The sequence below is a fragment of the Xenopus laevis genome, chromosome 9_10L, assembly GCF_017654675.1.
Source record: "Xenopus laevis strain J_2021 chromosome 9_10L, Xenopus_laevis_v10.1, whole genome shotgun sequence".
Lineage (NCBI taxonomy): Eukaryota > Metazoa > Chordata > Amphibia > Anura > Pipidae > Xenopus > Xenopus laevis.
This window is the reverse complement of record NC_054387.1, coordinates 4,165,792-4,185,791: the sequence shown is the minus strand read 5'-3', so window position 1 is coordinate 4,185,791 and position 20,000 is coordinate 4,165,792. Positions and strand designations below refer to the sequence as shown.

General features: G+C 39.2%; 10 non-coding genes across 10 annotated transcripts; 6 read left to right on the top strand and 4 right to left on the bottom strand.

The window, feature by feature from the left end:
• Positions 1-1,859: 1,859 nt before the first annotated feature.
• On the bottom strand, positions 1,860-1,941 carry trnas-uga. The gene has a single exon. It is a non-coding gene; the product is annotated as a tRNA-Ser (tRNA).
• Positions 1,942-4,224: 2,283 nt separating this feature from the next.
• Positions 4,225-4,298, top strand: trnan-guu. The gene has a single exon. It is a non-coding gene; the product is annotated as a tRNA-Asn (tRNA).
• A 1,160-nt stretch (positions 4,299-5,458) lies between these two features.
• Positions 5,459-5,540, top strand: trnas-aga. Its single transcript has one exon. It is a non-coding gene; the product is annotated as a tRNA-Ser (tRNA).
• A 1,343-nt stretch (positions 5,541-6,883) lies between these two features.
• On the top strand, positions 6,884-6,955 carry trnaq-cug. Its single transcript has one exon. It is a non-coding gene; the product is annotated as a tRNA-Gln (tRNA).
• Positions 6,956-9,810: 2,855 nt separating this feature from the next.
• On the bottom strand, positions 9,811-9,892 carry trnas-uga. Its single transcript has one exon. It is a non-coding gene; the product is annotated as a tRNA-Ser (tRNA).
• A 1,684-nt stretch (positions 9,893-11,576) lies between these two features.
• Positions 11,577-11,662, bottom strand: trnar-ucu. Its single transcript is given in 2 exon segments — positions 11,577-11,612; positions 11,626-11,662. It is a non-coding gene; the product is annotated as a tRNA-Arg (tRNA).
• Positions 11,663-12,787: 1,125 nt separating this feature from the next.
• trnan-guu lies at positions 12,788-12,861 on the top strand. Its single transcript has one exon. It is a non-coding gene; the product is annotated as a tRNA-Asn (tRNA).
• Positions 12,862-14,123: 1,262 nt separating this feature from the next.
• Positions 14,124-14,205, top strand: trnas-aga. Its single transcript has one exon. It is a non-coding gene; the product is annotated as a tRNA-Ser (tRNA).
• A 1,686-nt stretch (positions 14,206-15,891) lies between these two features.
• trnaq-cug lies at positions 15,892-15,963 on the top strand. The gene has a single exon. It is a non-coding gene; the product is annotated as a tRNA-Gln (tRNA).
• Positions 15,964-18,463: 2,500 nt separating this feature from the next.
• trnas-uga lies at positions 18,464-18,545 on the bottom strand. The gene has a single exon. It is a non-coding gene; the product is annotated as a tRNA-Ser (tRNA).
• Positions 18,546-20,000: the final 1,455 nt, after the last annotated feature.

The window sequence follows — 20,000 nt, the reverse complement described above, 5'->3', positions numbered from 1 at the left end:
TTTCAGAATGGCTTGGATGATTTTTTGGACAGACATAACATCAAAGGCTATTGTGATACTAAGCTCTATAGTTAGTATAGATATGAGTATATAGAATTTGTGTGAAAGTATGGAGGGGTGTGTGTATAGATGCTGGGTTTTCATTTGGAGGGGTTGAACTTGATGGACTTTGTCTTTTTTCAACCCAATTTAACTATGTAACTATGTAACTATCTCCATTTCCTATTGCTGGAAGCTGCACAGCCAGAGGAATCACCTGATTGTACTCAGCTGGGGGTTGCAGAGGATACACCTGATCACTAATCCCACTCAGCTGAGAGCTACAGAGCAGATGACTCACCTGATCCCACTCAGCTGGTGTCTGCACAGACAGGTAATCAAATGCAAACTGGATAATTGATGTTAGTGCCTCCTGGTGAGGTCATGCCAACTGTAGGAGCAGGTCTGGAACTAAGCCATTTAAAGGTTTATGGGGAAAAATACATTTTTAAAAATACCTTAACTTTAGGAAAGTCAGTTGAGGGAGGCAGCTGGCCATGGACCTTTCCTCCATTGAATGAAACATATACTCCCAACTTTGGAAACAAAGAAAACAAAACGTAACAGTATGCTGTAAGTCTCAAGCTATGTCCCTATGCTAACTGCCACCTCATCCTGTAGGGGCCACATAAACCACTGCCACCCAATGCCAATTGGGCAGGTTGGATGGGGGACAATGACTCACTACCAAATAATCTGACAGCAATACATGAAGGTAACTGAAACCCAGGCAGACATGGGATACCAACTATTGCACACCTGTTATCTTATGGCTAGGTGTTTACGGTATAAAACTATACCTGTCTGTGTAAAAAAAGTAATAAATAAGTAACATAATAACTTTCACACCTATGCTATAATGTAAGAGGTTTCAGGTGTTTTATACATACAAATACACATCGCATTGTTGGAATCCGTAATCTACTTTGCACATTGCTGTGCACGATGGTGGTCTACAGCTTCATCTGATCGTCACTTCACAAACATGCCTAATTGACAAAAAAGTAAAGCGAGCACAGCAAAAAAATAACAAAAGAGAAAAATAAAAGCTTTTAAAATAAGATCTTTAATGGAAATGGTTGACGTCTCTGCAAGAAGAAAGTTGAACATTCTTGGATCAATAAATGCTGCCAACTCTGGACCTCAGGAGGTCCTACCAAATATTGATTGGTCAGGTTTTAAAAACCCATCGTCAAAAGACCATATCAGAGCTTCTTCCAGTAGCTCTCTGTAAGCCACAAGCATGATCTGACTATTGCCATTGGGGATATTAAATCAAAACATCCCAATTTGGCCCACTGTGTTGGTGGTCAAGTTTAGTAAAGAGTTGTTTGCTTGGTGAGGTCATGCCAACTGTAGGAGCAGGTCTGGAACTAAGGTCTGCCCAGGATACATCCATATTGAAAAGGTGGGTCATAGGCACAGAAATTGTTTATTATTGTTTATTAATTCAATAAGCTTACAATTCATTGTTCCTCCTCTGCCTCCCTGTGTAAACTGTTCTCTGTCTGCAATTTCAACCTAACATTTTTCAATATTATTTTTATTGGCACTTACAGAGCACTAAGAAAACAATTAGCTTTCCTGGCTATCAATACAATTAGCTTCCCTGCTGGAATCTTCATAACTTTCCTTACAAACTTGCAATTTTCCTACCTCATAGCAGAAATGATTGTAAACTGTGCTGTCTTTATTGATTACCATCTATAGTACATTGATTGATTGCCATCTAGTTTACTTTCAAGTTATTAAGACTTTAGTTGACAGCAGTTCTTGCAGTACCGGTGTTTGACCAATAATACCAAAAGAAAAATCCAATACGTAGTCGGCAGGATTCGAACCTGCGCGGGGAAACCCCAATGGATTTCAAGTCCATCGCCTTAACCACTCGGCCACGACTACATCTGGTGATAAAAGTTATAATACTTTTTGTGTTTTGTCAAAAACCCAGTTTTATGTATACTGCAATCAATGAGCAAATTAAGGCAGATAAGACTTTCAGTTACATTGTCAAAACTTGGTTGGTGTAAATTAAGCAGAGAACCAGTGATCTCTTCACAATGTTAAGGCATATGCACAAAAAAAATTCATAATAATTTATAATTAAATTTAAGTCATTACCAAGGTGAATTGTTAGCGGTTTGGGCTTTGAATCCAGCCATCTGAGGCTAGGCAAAGAGCCAGATAAAGGTAACAAAGTTCTCTGATATGGGTATGGTAACAAAACAGCAATTGGACCAGCCCTAGGGCAGTTAAAGTCAAACTGAAGCAGTATCAATTCAGTGAAGTTTGGAAGGATAGGCCATTAATGGCAATTGACATGGTGTAATCGCTAGCACTCTGGACTTTGAATTGAGTTGGTATCTCAGAACCTTTTTAAAAAAAGGCCAACGAGTAGGGATTTACGGAATCCAGAATCTTGGCATTCGGTGCATTGGTCTTCATCAGAGCAAAGTCCTGGGGTTGGGTCGTGTTTTGTGAAACCAATTGTGGTTTCCAATTGGATCTCAATCTGGCGATTTAAGTTCAAACCTTGAGATACTACAAAACCCTCCAAACTCTGGTGAAGTTCAAACCCACAACCTTTGAATGTTTTCATTCAACTAGAAGTCCTACGCGCTATCCATTATGAAGATGGTAATAACACAAACCCTCTAAAACATTCATAATCAGTACCATTTTGAAGTGCGAAACTTAATTTAATGACACATAGTTATGTGAAGGTACATGCTAACAACTATAAAATTGTAAAAGAAAAAAACAAATGTCTTCTTTTCTATATCTGAAAAATTCAGTAACAGAAAAAAATCCTATACGAATTTTCATGATAATCCACTGGGGGTGCTGTTTTATTGGGAGTCCCTGGAAGATAATACATTTTCCAAAAGAGGGTGTAGGGACTCGAATCCACAACATTTGAATTTCACCATTTACCCAAAAGCCCGATGCGCCACAGAGCCTGCCCCAAGGGCTAGCGGATGATCCATTTTTTCTTCTTTATTTTTGTAGAACACGTCAAATGATCAGGTTTCTTTGCTAAGGGATATTATACAGACAAGTATGAAATCGTAAAGTAACATATGATGTTTAATCTTTTTCCGTGTCTGAAATCCTAAAATATACTTATCATGTTTTTTTCTTTTTCCATGTCTTGGAGATGCTATATTAAAATCTTAGAACATTTTCTAAAGTTTTTCATTTATTATAATTTGGCCACTGGGGTGGCTTGTTTATTGGAGTCTCTGATTCATAATGTATCAATGAATAAAGCTATAGCATGTTTCAATAATAATCTGCAATATCTGTAATAGTTCATACATGGGCAGATAACGTGCCAAATTGGTCTAAAGGAAGGATATCGGCAGGTTTAATCTACCCATGTATGTCCATCCTTAGGCTAGTGCCACATGTGGTTGTATATGGAGGCCTAGAGATAGCCTATTCTCTGTCTGCACTGCTGTGGCCTGGGTGCAGAAAATGCAGGAGAATATGAACTTCTGTGACATTTATGTGGTTGGTTAACTCACCAGCAGAGAGTTCATAGCCTCTACTTAGATAAATATGACATCAAATACAATAAAAACAAGCGACTCTGGTGGGACTCGAACCCACAACCTTTGAATGCCTCCAATCAACTAGAAGTCCAATGCGCTATCCATTGCGCCACAGAGCCTCCATGGAGAATATTGACTTTTGCCAAAGTTTTTTTTTTTTTAACATTGTGTACATGGTAAAATAATGCTTATATTGTAAGTTTTCCAGTTGCTCTTGAATGTACGTTTTCTTCTATTTACTAAAGCATTCTTGATTTTCTCACTTGTTTTCTTATAATTGACAAATACAATAATTTGTATAAAGAAAAAAATTAATTTATTCTTTACAATGAAGCACTAGCATTAAATATCTCCAAGTGGCCATGAAGGTAGTCAAAAAAATTCAACCCACACTGACCCTAAATCCGACCAGGCTTATCATGTTGCTCCAATTTAGATATTTGTGTCTGACTGGTCCATTCAAATGGTCATAGACGAGCAGATTTGGTAGATTATACATTTTAATGTAACGATCTACTAATAATCCGATTAAATAAATTAGTAAAAATAAAAAATCAGACGATGTTTTCACCATGAATTGACAGTCAGCAACTGTACATAGGTATGTCTGACAAACATGACACCATCAGCTGTCTCTGTGGCGCAATCGGTTAGCGCGTTCGGCTGTTAACCGAAAGGTTGGTGGTTCAAGCCCACCCAGGGACGTCTTTTCTAAGCTTATGGCAGGGAAGTCCTCTCATTTCAGGATGTGGTGATGAGACATTTTTTGGGCTTCTTGTCAGAAACCCAACTTTGCATTCCAGTTTAAGGGTGAAACCAAGAAACCAATGTCAGCCAGGACCTAAAATTTTGAAGGCACCCGAACATTGGCCACTGTTTACTGCTGAATTATCAGGTAGAATTCTATTGTTTCTATCTAAATATCTGATGATTTAGTTTTAAATGTCTATATTGAAACCAAACAATGTTTCCTGCGAAAGATGGAATGTATTGCAATTCAGAACATTCATCAATTATGGGGCAAATGTGTGACTCAAGAGACCTTTTCGTAGCTTTGGAAGATTTGTATGTAAGTTTCTGTAGTGTAGTGGTTATCACGTTCGCCCCACACGCGAAAGGTCTCCGGTTCGAAACCGGGCAGAATGTATGTTTCTACTCCAAAATCTCACATTGCAAAGCTTTGGTACAGATTATACATTTTATAAAAATCATTTCTACAAATAACCTCAAACGCTTGTAATTTACAGTCGTTTTACTTTTCACATGCCATTAGGAACAAAGTTATATGATCCTAAATATGAACCCCAGGGTCTTCTGAACAGTTTGATACCCAGTAGGTATGGAGTAATAAAACGATGTAGCCTGTAGAGCCCTCCCAAATTATAGCGCACAGATATTTTTTTATGAGCAAAAACAAGTACAATACAAAACAATATAGAATACAGTTAAACCAATGAAATTCAATACAATAAAGACAGTTAGATTGGTGGCCAGAATCCCAATGCCAGTAGTTGAAATGTACAATTAATATTTTATAGACTCAATAAAAAGGAGTGCAGAACTCCAAAAAAAAAAACAAACAGCTGTTACATGGGTCACGCTGGGCAATGTAAAAATGTAATTTAAATATTGTACCCCTAAATGATGCAGAGTCTAAAGGGCAGCTCTGAAAACCACTTCAGCAAGGTTTCAACGTGTAGTGGTTAGCACTCTGGACTTTGAAACTGAGTCAGTTGGTTAGAAGTTGGATCTGCCTACTTTGCATGCAAATTGCATCCACAGCTTGCCTTTGAGCCTTGTATTGAGGGGTGAAAGTGATCGTACTATGCCACTTTGTTTGGCAGCCTGAAAAGATGTTCAGCACTGTAGTCGTGGCCGAGTGGTTAAGGCGATGGACTAGAAATCCATTGGTGTCTCCACGCGTAGGTTCAAATCCTGCCGACTACGGATTGCATTTAGTTGCCACTCCCTCCCTGGGGATAACTTTGACTTATCTGAAAAAGCAAATGGACTTGTCATTTGCAATAAATCCACACAAAATTCCATTTGCATGTTTTTGATGACCTCCAGCAACAAAACCGCCCAAGAAAAGTGTAGAAATCCAGAAAGCAGTTATCTGAAGGCACTCTGAATTTGCATAGTGGACTCGGGCTAATAAAGAGAATACTTTACATATCAAACAACAAAACCAAAGACGCCAAAGGGAGCATATGCACCTTACCAGAGAGCAGGAACTACTCAGCAGGATACAAACTCCATTTAGCTTTCATCTGAGGGAAATTATAAAATAAATATCTAGTAGAAGTTAATCTAAGTCAACTGGACTTGCTGAGTAATCATTGAAGAAGCTTCACTACTCATCGGAGCAGCTTCTTCAGTTCAACTGACTGGTACAGGAATTCCTCGGCATATAAACTCTTCTAATAATCCAATCATAATGGTGCAATGTAACTATCCAGAGAGGTGAGAACTGAAACTCACAGAGGTTGTAATTGCATGGGGAGTTACTGTGATAGAATTACCCAGGTGTCATGCAACTGAAAGAAATAGGTGTGACTTGTGAGCGTTGCATGGATGGAGATGTGAAGTTTTGGGAAACCGCCAAAGTAAAGTTGTTAGAACAGCATTGTATGTAGTGTCGAAGGCTCCTTGTTCTGTTTAGGGATGGTTTCTTTACCTTATCATGAATAGCCTTTTTTAAGCCTCATTCAAACCATCTTCTCTGTCCAAAACGTGAACATTGCTATCTTCAAACAAGTGTCCCTTTTCTTTTTTGGTTTAGAGAGACAGCTGAGTCTTGTCCTGTAAAGTTTGACCTGCTATGCTATTTGCTTGGGAAGCAGTTGTTTTGTCTGTGCTCACCCCTGCTACTCTGAACTGCGTTTACGAAACTGCGTTTCACAGTCCAGTTGCTCTGTATTTACTTCTACTAGATATACCATGACCTGGATGAATGAAAACCTTCATAGAGATAAGCTAAATAACAGGCATTGGACCTCCCTGTCCAATAGGACAAATGTAGCAGTGGTGCAGAGGAAGTTAGGTGGTCTTATAAATTATTGATCATTTTGATTGTCTAGGCTAAAGATCTTTCCTGGGAGGGGCAATACTCATTGGAAGGGTGGTTGTCTCATTTGGTCTACCTTTTTGTGCAGCTTTGTACACCATGCAACCTCAAAATACTCTTGGATGGCTACACCGTGCAATCTCCAACATTGCACCAAGTTTATCCCTTTCCCTTATAACACCTCACAAAATTCCCATGTGACTCAAAATAACTCACATGTCAAGGTTCCATGGTGTAATGGTTAGCACTCTGGACTCTGAATCCAGCAATCCGAGTTCAAATCTCGGTGGAACCTTTGTTGGCTATAAATTCTAATTATTTATGCAATGACTGAAACACTACTTCATAACTAGTATCAGTTAATAGAAAAGTATAAATATCCAAAAAGAAGATATCTGAAGGCATTCAATAGGGGAAGTCATCCATTGGGGTTTCCCTGCATAGGTTTAACTCCTGCCAAGTATGAAGGGATAAGAAGCCCATTGCGAAGACTTCTGCACGAAATCTTACAAAGCACCAAACACTGTATTTTATAACCAAGCTACGAAATCACAGTAATATGGAATAAATAGTTTAGATAAGTACATATCCTCGAAAGACAGGCCTCCCGGGCTTGCTGAGTACAGCACTTACCTGAGGCTACTGGCACCACATTCTGGGTTGCTGGATTAGAGATTAAGTGGATTAGAGCGTAAATGGAACCATCTCCAGATTTAAATTATATGGGGAGACTGTCAAGGTTGAGGTTGTTTTCTCTGGAAAAAAGGTGCTTGCGAGGGGACATGATTACACATTAGAGGACATTATAGACAAATAGCAGGGGACCTTTTTACCCATAAAGAGAATCACGTACCAGAGGCCTCCCCTTCAGACTAGAGGAAAAGAAGTTTCATTTAAAGGAACAGAGTAGGGGGTTCATCACAGTCAGGACAGTGAGGTTGTGGAATGCACTGCCGGGTGATGTTGTGATGCTGATTCAGTTAATGACTATAAGGGCTCTTACACATGAGCGTCCTGACCTGCGCTCCCCTGCGTTCCGTTTTTTGGCGTTCAGCCGCAGGGGAGCGCAGGAATAGACGCAAGTCATTATTTGAAATGGGGCTGTACTCACTCAGGCGCGTGTAGGCGCCGAACGCAGGAAAAATGCAGCATGTTGCGTCTGAAACTGCGTTCGGCGCCTACACGCGCCTGAGTGAGTACAGCCCCATTTCAAATAATGACTTGCGTCTATTCCTGCGCTCCCCTGCTGCTGAACGCCAAAAAACGGAACGCAGGGGAGCGCAGGTCAGAACGCTCATGTGTAAGAGCCCTAAGAGGGACTTGGATGTTTTTTGGACAGACATAATACAAAGGCTATTGTGATACTAAGTTCTATAGTTAGTATAGATATGGGGATATATCATTTATGTGACAGTAGGGAGGGGTGTGTGTGTGTGGATGCTGGGTTTTCATTTGGATGGGTTAAACTTGATGGACTTTGTCTTTTTTCAACCCAATTTAACTATATAGCTATGTAACTATCTCCATTTCCTATTGCTGGAAGCTGCACAGCCAGAGGAATCACCTGATTGTACTCAGCTGGGGGTTGCAGAGGATACACCTGATCACTAATCCCACTCATCTGAGAGCTACAGAGCAGATGACTCACCTGATCCCACTCAGCTGGTGTCTGCACAGACAGGTAATCAAATGCAAACTGGATAATTGGTGTTAGTGCCTCCTGCAAGGGCCCATTTGTGCAGCCATTTAAAGGTTTATAGGGGGAAAATATTTTTTAAAAATACCTCAACTTTAGGAAAGTCAGTTGAGGGAGGCAGCTGGCCATGGACCTTTCCTCCATTGAAAGAAACATATACTCCCCACTTTGGAAACAAAGAAAACAAAACGTAACAGGAGGCTGTTAGGCTCAAGCTATGTCCCTATGCTAACTGCCACCTCATCCTGTAGGGGCCACATAAGCCACTGCCACCCGATGCCAATTGGGCAGGTTGGAAGAGCACACGGATGGGGGACAATGACTCACTACCAAATAATCTGACAGCAATACATGAAGGTAACTGAAACCCAGGCAGACATGGGATACCAACAATTGCACACCTGTTATCTTATGGCTAGGTGTTTAAGGTGGAGAATATTTACTAAAACTATACCTTTAGTGTAAAAAAAGTAATAAATAAGTAACTTTCACACCTATGCCATAATGTAAGTGGTTTCAGGTGTTTTATACACACAAATACACATCGCATTGTTGGAATCCGTAATCTACTTTGCACATTGCTGTGCACGATGGTGGTCTACAGCTTCAGCTGTCACTTCACAAACATGCCTAATTGACAGACAAAAAAGTAAAGCGAGCACAGCAAAAAAATAACAAAAGAGAAAAATAAAAGCTTTAAAATAAGATCTTTAATGGAAATGGTTGACGTCTCTGCAAGAGGAAAGTTGAACATTATTGGATCAATAAATGCTGCCAACTCTGGACCTCAGGAGGTCCTACCAAATATTGATTAGTCAGGTTTTAAAAACACATCGTCAAAAGACCATATAAGAGCTTCTTCCAGTAGCTCTCTGTAAGCCACAAGCATGATCTGACTATTGCCATTGGGGATATTAAATCAAACCATCCCAATTTGGCCCACTGTGTTGGTGGTCAAGTTTAGTAAAGAGTTGTTTGCTTGGTGAGGTCATGCCAACTGTAGGAGCAGGTCTGGAACTAAGGTCTGCCCAGGATACATCCATATTGAAAAGGTGGGTCATAGGCACAGAAATTGTTTATTAATTCAATAAGCTTACAATTCATTGTTCCTCCTCTGCCTCCCTGTGTAAACTGTTCTCTGTCTGCAATTTCAACCTAACATTTTTCAATATTATTTTTATTGGCACTTACAGAGCACCAAGAAAACAATTTGCTTTCCTGGCTATCAATACAATTAGCTTCCCTGCTGGAATCTTCATAACTTTCCTTACAAACTTGCAATTTTCCTTCCTCATAGCAGAAATGATTGTAAACTGTGCTGTCTTTATTGATTACCATCTATAGTACATTGATTGATTGCCATCTAGTTTTCTTTCAAGTTATTAAGACTTTAGTTGACAGCAGTTCTTGCAGTACCGGTGTTTGACCAATAATACCAAAAGAAAAATCCAATACGTAGTCGGCAGGATTCGAACCTGCGCGGGGAAACCCCAATGGATTTCAAGTCCATCGCCTTAACCACTCGGCCACGACTACATCTGGTGATAAAAGTTATAATACTTTTTGTGTTTTGTCAAAAACCCAGTTTTATGTATACTGCAATCAATGAGCAAATTAAGGCAGATAAGACTTTCAGTTACATTGTCAAAACTTGGTTGGTGTAAATTAAGCAGAGAACCAGTGATCTCTTCACAATGTTAAGGCATATGCACAAAAAAAATTCATAATAATTTATAATTAAATTTAAGTCATTACCAAGGTGAATTCTTAGCAGTTTGGGCTTTGAATCCAGCCATCTGAGGCTAGGCAAAGAGCCAGATAAAGGTAACAAAGTTCTCTGATATGGGTATGGTAACAAAACAGCAATTGGACCAGCCCTAGGGCAGTTAAAGTCAAACTGAAGCAGTATCAATTCAGTGAAGTTTGGAAGGATAGGCCATTAATGGCAATTGACATGGTGTAATCGCTAGCACTCTGGACTTTGAATTGAGTTGGTATCTCAGAACCTTTTTAAAAAAAGGCCAACGAGTAGGGATTTACGGAATCCAGAATCTTGGCATTCGGTGCATTGGTCTTCATCAGAGGAAAGTCCTGGGGTTGGGTCGTGTTTTGTGAAACCAATTGTGGTTTCCAATTGGATCTCAATCTGGCGATTTAAGTTCAAACCTTGAGATACTACAAAACCCTCCAAACTCTGGTGAAGTTCAAACCCACAACCTTTGAATGTTTTCATTCAACTAGAAGTCCTACACGCTATCCATTATGAAGATGGTAATAACACAAACCCTCTAAAACATTCATAATCAGTACTATTTTAAAGTGCAAAACGTAATTTAATGACACATAGTTATGTGAAGGTACATGCTAACAACTATAAAATTGTAAAAGAAAAAACAAATGTCTTCTTTTCTATATCTGAAAAATTCAGTAACAGAAAAAAATCCTATACGAATTTTCATGATAATCCACTGGGGGTGCTGTTTTATTGGGAGTCCCTGGAAGATAATACATTTTCCAAAAGAGGGTGTAGGGACTCGAATCCACAACATTTGAATTTCACCATTTACCTAAAAGTCCAATGTGCCACAGAGCCTGCCCCAAGGGCTAGCAGATGATCCATTTTTTCTTCTTTATTTTTGTAGAACACGTCAAATGATCAGGTTTCCTTGCTAAGGGATATTATACAGACACGTATGAAATCATAAAGTAACATATGATGTTTAATCTTTTTTCGTGTCTGAAATCCTAAAATATACATATGATGTTTTTTTCTTTTTCCATGTCTTGGAGATGCTATATTAAAATCTTAGAACATTTTCTAAAGTTTTTCATTTATTATAATTTGGCCACTGGGGTGGCTGGTTTATTGGAGTCTCTGAATGATAATGTGTAAATGAATAAAGCTATAGCATGTTTCAATAATAATCTGCAATATCTGTAATAGTTCATACATGGGCAGATAAGGTGCCAAATTGGTCTAAAGGACGGATATCGGCAGGTTTAATCTACCCATGTATGTCCATCCTTAGGCTAGTGCCACATGTGGTTGTATATGGAGGCCTAGAGATAGCCTATTCTCTGTCTGCACTGCTGTGGCCTGGGTGCAGAAAATGCATGAGGATATGAACTTCTGTGACATTTATGTGGTTGGTTAACTCACCAGCAGAGAGTTTATAGCCTCTACTTAGATAAATATGACATCAAATACAATAAAAACAAGCGACTCTGGTGGGACTCGAACCCACAACCTTTGAATGCCTCCAATCAACTAGAAGTCCAATGCGCTATCCATTGCGCCACAGAGCCTCCATGGAGAACATTGACTTTTGCCAAAGTTTTTTTTTTTTAACATTGTGTACATGGTAAAATAATGCTTATATTGTAAGTTTTCCAGTTGCTCTTGAATGTACGTTTTCTTCTATTTACTAAAGCATTCTTGATTTTCTCACTTGTTTATTATCATTACAGTATTTACATTTGAAAAAAATAGGATGGAAATAAGTCATTTTAATTTTTTTTTCACAGTGACATCACAGTAATATCATGGGATCTGAAAATTACTATTACAATTGACAAATACAATAATTTGTATAAAGAAAAAACTTAATTTATTCTTTACAATGAAGCACTAGTAATAAATACTAGAAAAAATTCAACGCATACTGACCCTTATCCGACCAGGCTTATCATGTTGCTCCAATTTAGATATTTGTGTCCGACTGGTCCCTTCAACTGGTCATAGATGAGCAGATTTGGTAGATTATTCATTTTATTGTAACAATCTACAAATAACCATTCAGATTAAATAAAGTAGTAAAAATAACAAATCAGACAATGTTTTGACTATGAATTGACAGTCAACAACTGTACAAAGGTTATGTCTGACAAATAGTAGTGACAGTCACCCATGGATACATTAAGAGATATTATCGTTAGCTGACAGAAATCTTGTCCAATCAACGACTGATGGTACAAAAATGCTGGTGACGATCCACACACAGTCTGAAAATCGTAAGAACGTTTGTTTCATACGGCTATATATATAATTGGCCAGCTTTAGATGATGTCATCAAAGGGGGTGGGGAAAGCAAAAATGGAATAAAAAGCACTGGCTGGCACTAGTGGGGCTTGCAATGGTGTAGCAAGGTCAATGAGCAGCCGGGTTGCGTCAAATTCAGTCTGCCACCAGCCTTCAATCCGCTACTAGGGGCAATTGCTCAGGCCTTTTGAGCAAACCACTCATCACGCCTGGAAGTTATGCTTCTCCTTTTTATTACTACTTTTTAATTGTTGCAAGACGAAAGAGTATTAAAGGATGGGGCAGACTGAATTTGACGCAACCCGGCTTCTAGGTAGCACTGAGTCTCATGTGTTGGTCCTGACCCATAGCTGTAGGATCTCTGCTGTACCAAGAAAAGACCACCATGAGCTGTCTCTGTGGCGCAATCGGTTAGCGCGTTCGGCTGTTAACCGAAAGGTTGGTGGTTCAAGCCCACCCAGGGACGTTTTTTCTAAGCTTATGGCAGGGAAGTCCACTCATTTCAGGATGTGGTGATGAGACATTTTTTGGGCTTCTTGTCAGAAACCCAACTTTGCATTCCAGTTTAAGGGTGCTGCACGTAATGGTATAAATGACCCCATTCCTCTCTCTGCAAGCCTTCTCTCCTGAACAGCTCACTTGGCAGGAATTTCTTCCCTCCCAGTATGGAAACACGACCAAGCAGAGAAATGCTGCTCCAACCCGGATAAGCACAGTGGCTGAGAATACAAACTCCAGCCTTAAGCAGACTATGAGCCCTAGGGCTGAACTACACGGTGTGCCGTTGTCCACTGTTTACTGCTGAATCATCAGGTAGAATTCTATTGTTTCTATCTAAATATCTGATGATTTAGTTTTAAATGTCTATATTGAAAACAAACAATGTTTCCTGCAAAAGATCATAATTGTATGGAATGTAATGGAATTCAGAACATTCATCAAGTTGTGGGGCAAATGTTTAACTCAAGAGACCTTTTCATAGCTTTGGAAGATTTGTATGTAAGTTTCTGTAGTGTAGTGGTTATCACGTTCACCTCACACGTGAAAGGTCCCCGGTTTGAAACAAGCCTTACTTTTCAAACTTTTTCTGTATTTTTGGTAAATAGAAAAATGTATGTTTCTACTCTAAAATCTCTCATTGCAAAGCTTTGGTACAGATTATACTTTTTATAAAAATATATGAACCCCAGGGTCTTCTGAGCAGTTTGATACCCAGTAGTTATGGAGTGATAAAATGATGTAGCCTGTAGAGCCCTCCCAAAATATAGCACACAGATATTTTTTATGGGCAAAAACAAGTACAATACAAAACAATATAGAATGCAGTTAAACCAATGAAATTCAATACAATAAAGACAGTTAGATTGGTGGCCAGAATCCCAATTCCAGTAGTTGAAATGTACAATTAATATTTTATAGACTCAATAAAAAGGAGTGCAGAACTCCAAAAAAAAAACAGCTGTTACATGGGTCACGCTGGGCAATGTAAAAATGTAATTTAAATATTGTACCCCTAAATGATGCAAAGTCTAAAGGGCAGCTCTGAAAACCACTTCAGCAAGGTTCCATGGTATAATGGTTAACACTCTGGACTTTGAAACTGATTCAGTTGGTTAGAAGTTGGATCTGCCTACTTTGCATGCAAATTGCATCCACAGCTTGTATTGAGGTGTGAAAGTGAGCGTACCGTGATACTTAATTTGGCAGCCTAAACTGATCTTCAGCACAGTAGTCGTGGCCGAGTGGTTAAGGCGATGGACTAGAAATCCATTGGGGTCTCCCCGCGCAGGTTCGAATCCTGCCGACTACGGGTTGCATTTAGTTGCCACTCCCTCCCTGGGGATAACTATGACTTATCTGAAAAAGCAAATGGACTTGTCATTTGCAATAAATCCACACAAAATTCCATTTGCATGTTTTTGATGACCTCCAGCAACAAAACCACCCAAGAAAAGTGTAGAAATCCAGAAAGCAGTTATCTGAAGGCACTCTGAATTTGCATAGTGGACTCGGGCTAATAAAGAGAATGCTTTACATATCAAACAACAAAACCAAAGATGCCAAAGGGAGCATATGCACCTTACCAGAGAGCAGGAACTACTCAGCAGGATACAAACTCCATTTAGACCCATGATAGCTTTCATCTGAGGGAAATTATAAAATAAATATCTAGTAGAAGTTAATCTAATGCAACTGGACTTGCTGAGTAATCATTGAAGAAGCTTCACTACTCATCTGAGCAGCTTCTTCAGTTCAACTGACTGGTACAGGAATTCCTCGGCATATAAACTTTTCTAATAATCCAATCATAATGGTGCAATGTAATTATCCAGAGAGGTGAGAACAGAAACTCACAGAGGTTGTAATTGCATGGGGAGTTACAGTGATAGAATTACCAAGGTGTCATGCAACTGAAAGAAATAGGTGTTTCTTGTGAGCGTTGCATGAATGGAGATGTGAAGTTTTGGGAAACCGCCAAAGTAAAGTTGTTAGAACAGCATTGTATGTAGTGTCGAAGGCTCCTTGTTCTGTTTAGGGATGGTTTCTTTACCTTATCATGAATAGCCTTTTTTAAGCCTCATTCAAACCATCTTCTCTGTCCAAAACGTGACCATTGCTATCTTCAAACAAGTGTCCCTTTTCTTTTTTGGTTTAGAGCAGGGGTCCCCAACCTTTTTAACCCGTGAGCCACATTCAAATGTAAAAAGAGTTGGGGAGCAACAAAAGCATGAAAAAAGTCCCTTGGGGTGCCAAACAAGGGCTGTGATTGTCTATTTGGTAGCCCTATGTGGACTGGGAGCCTACAAGAAGCTCTACTTGGGACTGTAATACGTTTTTATGCAATTAAAACTTCATTTCAAGCTTGAAATTCAAAAATAAGCCCCTTCTTTGAGGACCGTGAGAGCAACATACAAGGAGTCGGAGAGCAACATGTTGCTCGCGAGCTACTGGTTGGGGATCACTGGTTTAGAGAGACAGCTGAGTCTTGTCCTGTAAAGTTTGACCTGCTATGCTATTTGCTTGGGAAGCAGTTGTTTTGTCTGTGCTCACCCCTGCTACTCTGAACTGCGTTTACGAAACTGCGTTTCACAGTCCAGTTGCTCTGTATTTACTTCTACTAGATATACCATGACCTGGATGTATAAAAACCTTCGTAGAGATAAGATAAATAGCAGGCATTGGACCTCCCTGTCCAATAGGACAAACGTAACAGTGGCACAGAGGAAATTAGGTGGTCTTAGAAATGATTGATCATTTTGTATAGGTTAAAGATCCTTCCTGGGAGGGGCAATACTGATGGGTGTCTCATTGGAAGGCTGGCTGTCTCATTTGGTCTTGGCTGAGTCTACCTTTTTTGTGCAGCTCTGTACACCATGCAACCTCAAAATACTCTTGGATGGCTACACTGTGCAATCTCCAATACTGCACCATGTTTATATTTCCCTTATAACACCTCACAAAATTCCCATGTGACTCAAAAGAACACACATGTCAAGGTTCCATGGTGTAATGGTTAGCACTCTGGACTCTGAATCCAGCGATCCGAGTTCAAATCTCGGTGGAACCTTTGTTGGCGATAAATTCTAATTATTTATGCAATGAATGAAACACTACTTCATAATTAGTATCAGTTAATAGAAAAGTATAAATATCCAAAAAGAAGAAGGCATTCAATAGGGGAAGTCATCCATTGGGGTTTCCCTGCATAGGTTTAACTCCTGCCAAGTATAAAGGGATAAGAAGCCCATTGCAAACCCTTCTCCGCAAAACCTTACAAGGCATCAAACACTGTATTTTATAACCAAGCTACGAAATCACAGTAATATGGAATAAATAGTTTAGATAAGGTACATATCCTTGAAAGACAGGCCTCCTGGGCTTGCGGAGTACAGCACTTACCTGAGGCTACTGGCACCACATTCTGGGTTGCTGGATTAGAGATTAAGTGGATTAGAGAGTAAATGGAACCATCTCCAGACTAAAATTATGAGGGTAGACTGTCAAGGTTGGGGTTGTTTTCTCTGGAAAAAAGGCACTTGCGAGGGGACATGATTACAAGTTACAAGTACATTAGAGGACATTATAGACAAATAGCAGGGGACCTTTTTACCCATAAAGAGGATCACCGTACCAGAGGCCATCCCTTTAGACTAGAAGAAAAGAACTTTCATTTGAAGCAACGTAGGGGGTTCCCCACAGTGAGGTTGGGGAATGCACTGCCGGGTGATGTTGTGATGGCTGACTCAGTTAATGCCTTTAAGAATGGCTTGGATGATTTTTTGGACAGACATAATATCAAAGGCTATTGTGATACTAAACTCTATAGTTAGTATAGGTATGGGTATATAGAATTTATGTGAAAGTAGGGAGGGGTGTGTGTATGGATGCTGGGTTTTCATTTGGAGGGGTTGGACTTGATGGACTTTGTCTTTTTTCAACCCAATTTAACTATGTAACTATCTCCATTTCCTATTGCTAGAAGCTGCACAGCCAGAGGAATCACCTGATTGTACTCAGCTGGGGGTTGCAGAGGATACACCTGATCACTAATCCCACTCAGCTGAGAGCTACAGAGCAGCTGACTCACCTGATCCCACTCAGCTGGTGTCTGCACAGACAGGTAATCAAATGCAAACTGGATAATTGGTGCTAGTGCCTCCATGTGTGCAGCCATTTAAAGGTTTATAGGGGAAAAATATTTTTTTTTAAAATACCTCAACTTTTGTTGAGGGAGGCAGCTGGCCATGGACCTTTCCTCTATTGAAAGAAACATATACTCCCCACTTTGGAAACAAAGAAAACAAAACGTAACAGGAGGCTGTAAGGCTCAAGCTATGTCCCTATGCTAACTGCCACCTCATCCTGTAGGGGCCACATAAACCACTGCCACCCGATGCCAATTGGGCAGGTTGGATGGGGGACAATGACTCACTACCAAATAATCTGACAGTAATACATGAAGGTAACTGAAACCCAGGCAGACATGGGATACCAACTATTGCACACCTGTTATCTTATGGCTAGGTGTTTAAGGTGGAGTATATTGATTAAAACTATACCTGTCTGTGTATCAAAAGTAATAAATAAGTAACATAATAAGTTTCACACCTATGCTATAATATAAGAGGTTTCAGGTGTTTTATACACACAAATACACATCGCATTGTTGGAAACCGTAATCTACTTTGCACATTGCTCTGCACGATGGTGGTCTACAGCTTCATCTGCTGGTCACTTCACAAAAATACCTAATTGACAATAAAGTAAAGTGAGCACAGCAAAAAAATAACAAAAGAGAAAAATAAAAGCTTTTAAAATAATATCTTTAATGGAAATGGTTGACGTCTCTGCAAGAAGAAAGTTGAACATTCTTGGGTCAATAAATGCTGCCAACTCTGGACCTCAGGAGGTCCTACCAAATATTGATTGGTCAGGTTTTAAAAACCCATCGCTCAAAGACCATATCAGAGCTTCTTCCAGTAGCTCTCTGTAAGCCACAAGCATGATCTGACTATTGCCATTTGGGATATTAAATCAAACCATTCAAATTTGGCCCACTGTGTTGGTGGTCAAGTTTAGTAAAGAGTTGTTTGCTTGGTGAGGTCATGCCAACTGTAGGAGCAGGTCTGGAACTAAGGTCTGCCCAGGATACATCCATATTGAAAAGGTGGGTCATAGGCACAGAAATTGTTTATTATTGTTTATTAATTCAATAAGCTTACAATTCATTGTTCCTCCTCTGTGTAAACTGTTCTCTGTCTGCAATTTCAACCTAACATTTTTCAATATTATTTTTATTGGCACAGAGCACCAAGAAAACAATTTGCTTTCCTGGCTATCAATACAATTAGCTTCCCTGCTGGAATCTTCATAACTTTCCTTACAAACTTGCAATTTTCCTACCTTATAGGAGAAATGATTGTAAACTGTGCTGTCTTTATTGATTACCATCTATAGTACATTGATTGATTGCCATCTAGTTTACTTTCAAGTTATTAAGACTTTAGTTGACAGCAGTTCTTGCAGTACCGGTGTTTGACCAATAATACCAAAAGAAAAATCCAATACGTAGTCGGCAGGATTCGAACCTGCGCGGGGAAACCCCAATGGATTTCAAGTCCATCGCCTTAACCACTCGGCCACGACTACAGCTGGTGATAAAAGTTATAACACTTATTTTGTTTTTTCAAAAACCCAGTTTTATGTATACTGCAATCAATGAGCAAATTAAGGCAGATAAGACTTTTAGTTACATTGTCAAAACTTGGTTGGTGTAAATTAAGCAGAGAACCAGTGATCTCTTCACAATGTTAAGGCATATGCACAATAATAATTCATAATAATTTATAATTAAGCCATTACCAAGGTGAATTGTTGAATTCAGCCGTCTGAGGCTAGGCAAAGAGCCAGATAAAGGTAACAAAGTTGGGCATGGTAACAAAACAGAAATTGGACCAACCCTAAGGCAGTTAAAGTCAAAATGAAGCAGTATCAATTCAGTGAAGTTTGGAAGGATAGGCCATTAAATGGCAATTGACATGGTGTAATGGCTAGCACTCTGGACTTTGAATTGAGTTGGTATCTCAGAAACTTTTTTTAAAAAAAGGCAAATGTGTAGGGATTCACAGAATCCAGAATCTTGGCATTCGGTGCATTGGTCTTCATCAGAGGAAAGTCCTGGGGTTGGGTCGTGTTTTGTGAAACCAATTGTGATTTCCAATTGGATCTCAATCTGGGGATTTAAGTTCAAACCTTGCGATACTACAAAACCCTCCAAACTCTGGTGAAGTTCAAACCCACAACCTTTGAATGTTTTTATTCAACTAGAAGTCCTACGCGCTATCCATTATGAAGATGGTAATAACACAAACCCTCTAAAACATTCATAATCGGTACTATTTTAAAGTGCGAAACTTAATTTAATGACACATAGTTATGTGAAGGTACATGCTAACAACTATAAAATTGTAAAAGAAAAAAACAAATGTCTTCTTTTCTATATCTGAAAAATTCAGTAACAGAAAAAAATCCTATACGAATTTTCATGATAATCCACTGGGGGTGCTGTTTTATTGGAGTCACTGGAAGATAATACATTTTTGCACAGAGGGTGTAGGGACTCGAATCCACAACATTTGAATTTCACCATTTACCTAAAAGTCCGATGTGCCACAGAGCCTGCCCCAAGGGCTAGCAGATGATCCATTTTTTCTTCTTTATTTTTGTAGAACACGTCAAATGATCAGGTTTCCTTGCTAAGGGATATTATACAGACACGTATGAAATCATAAAGTAACATATGATGTTTAATCTTTTTTCGTGTCTGAAATCCTAAAATATACATATGATGTTTTTTTCTTTTTCCATGTCTTGGAGATGCTATATTAAAATCTTAGAACATTTTCTAAAGTTTTTCATTTATTATAATTTGGCCACTGGGGTGGCTGGTTTATTGGGTCTCTGAATGATAATGTGTAAATGAATAAAGCTATAGCATGTTTCAATAATAATCTGCAATATCTGTAATAGTTCATACATGGGCAGATAAGGTGCCAAATTGGTCTAAAGGACGGATATCGGCAGGTTTAATCTACCCATGTATGT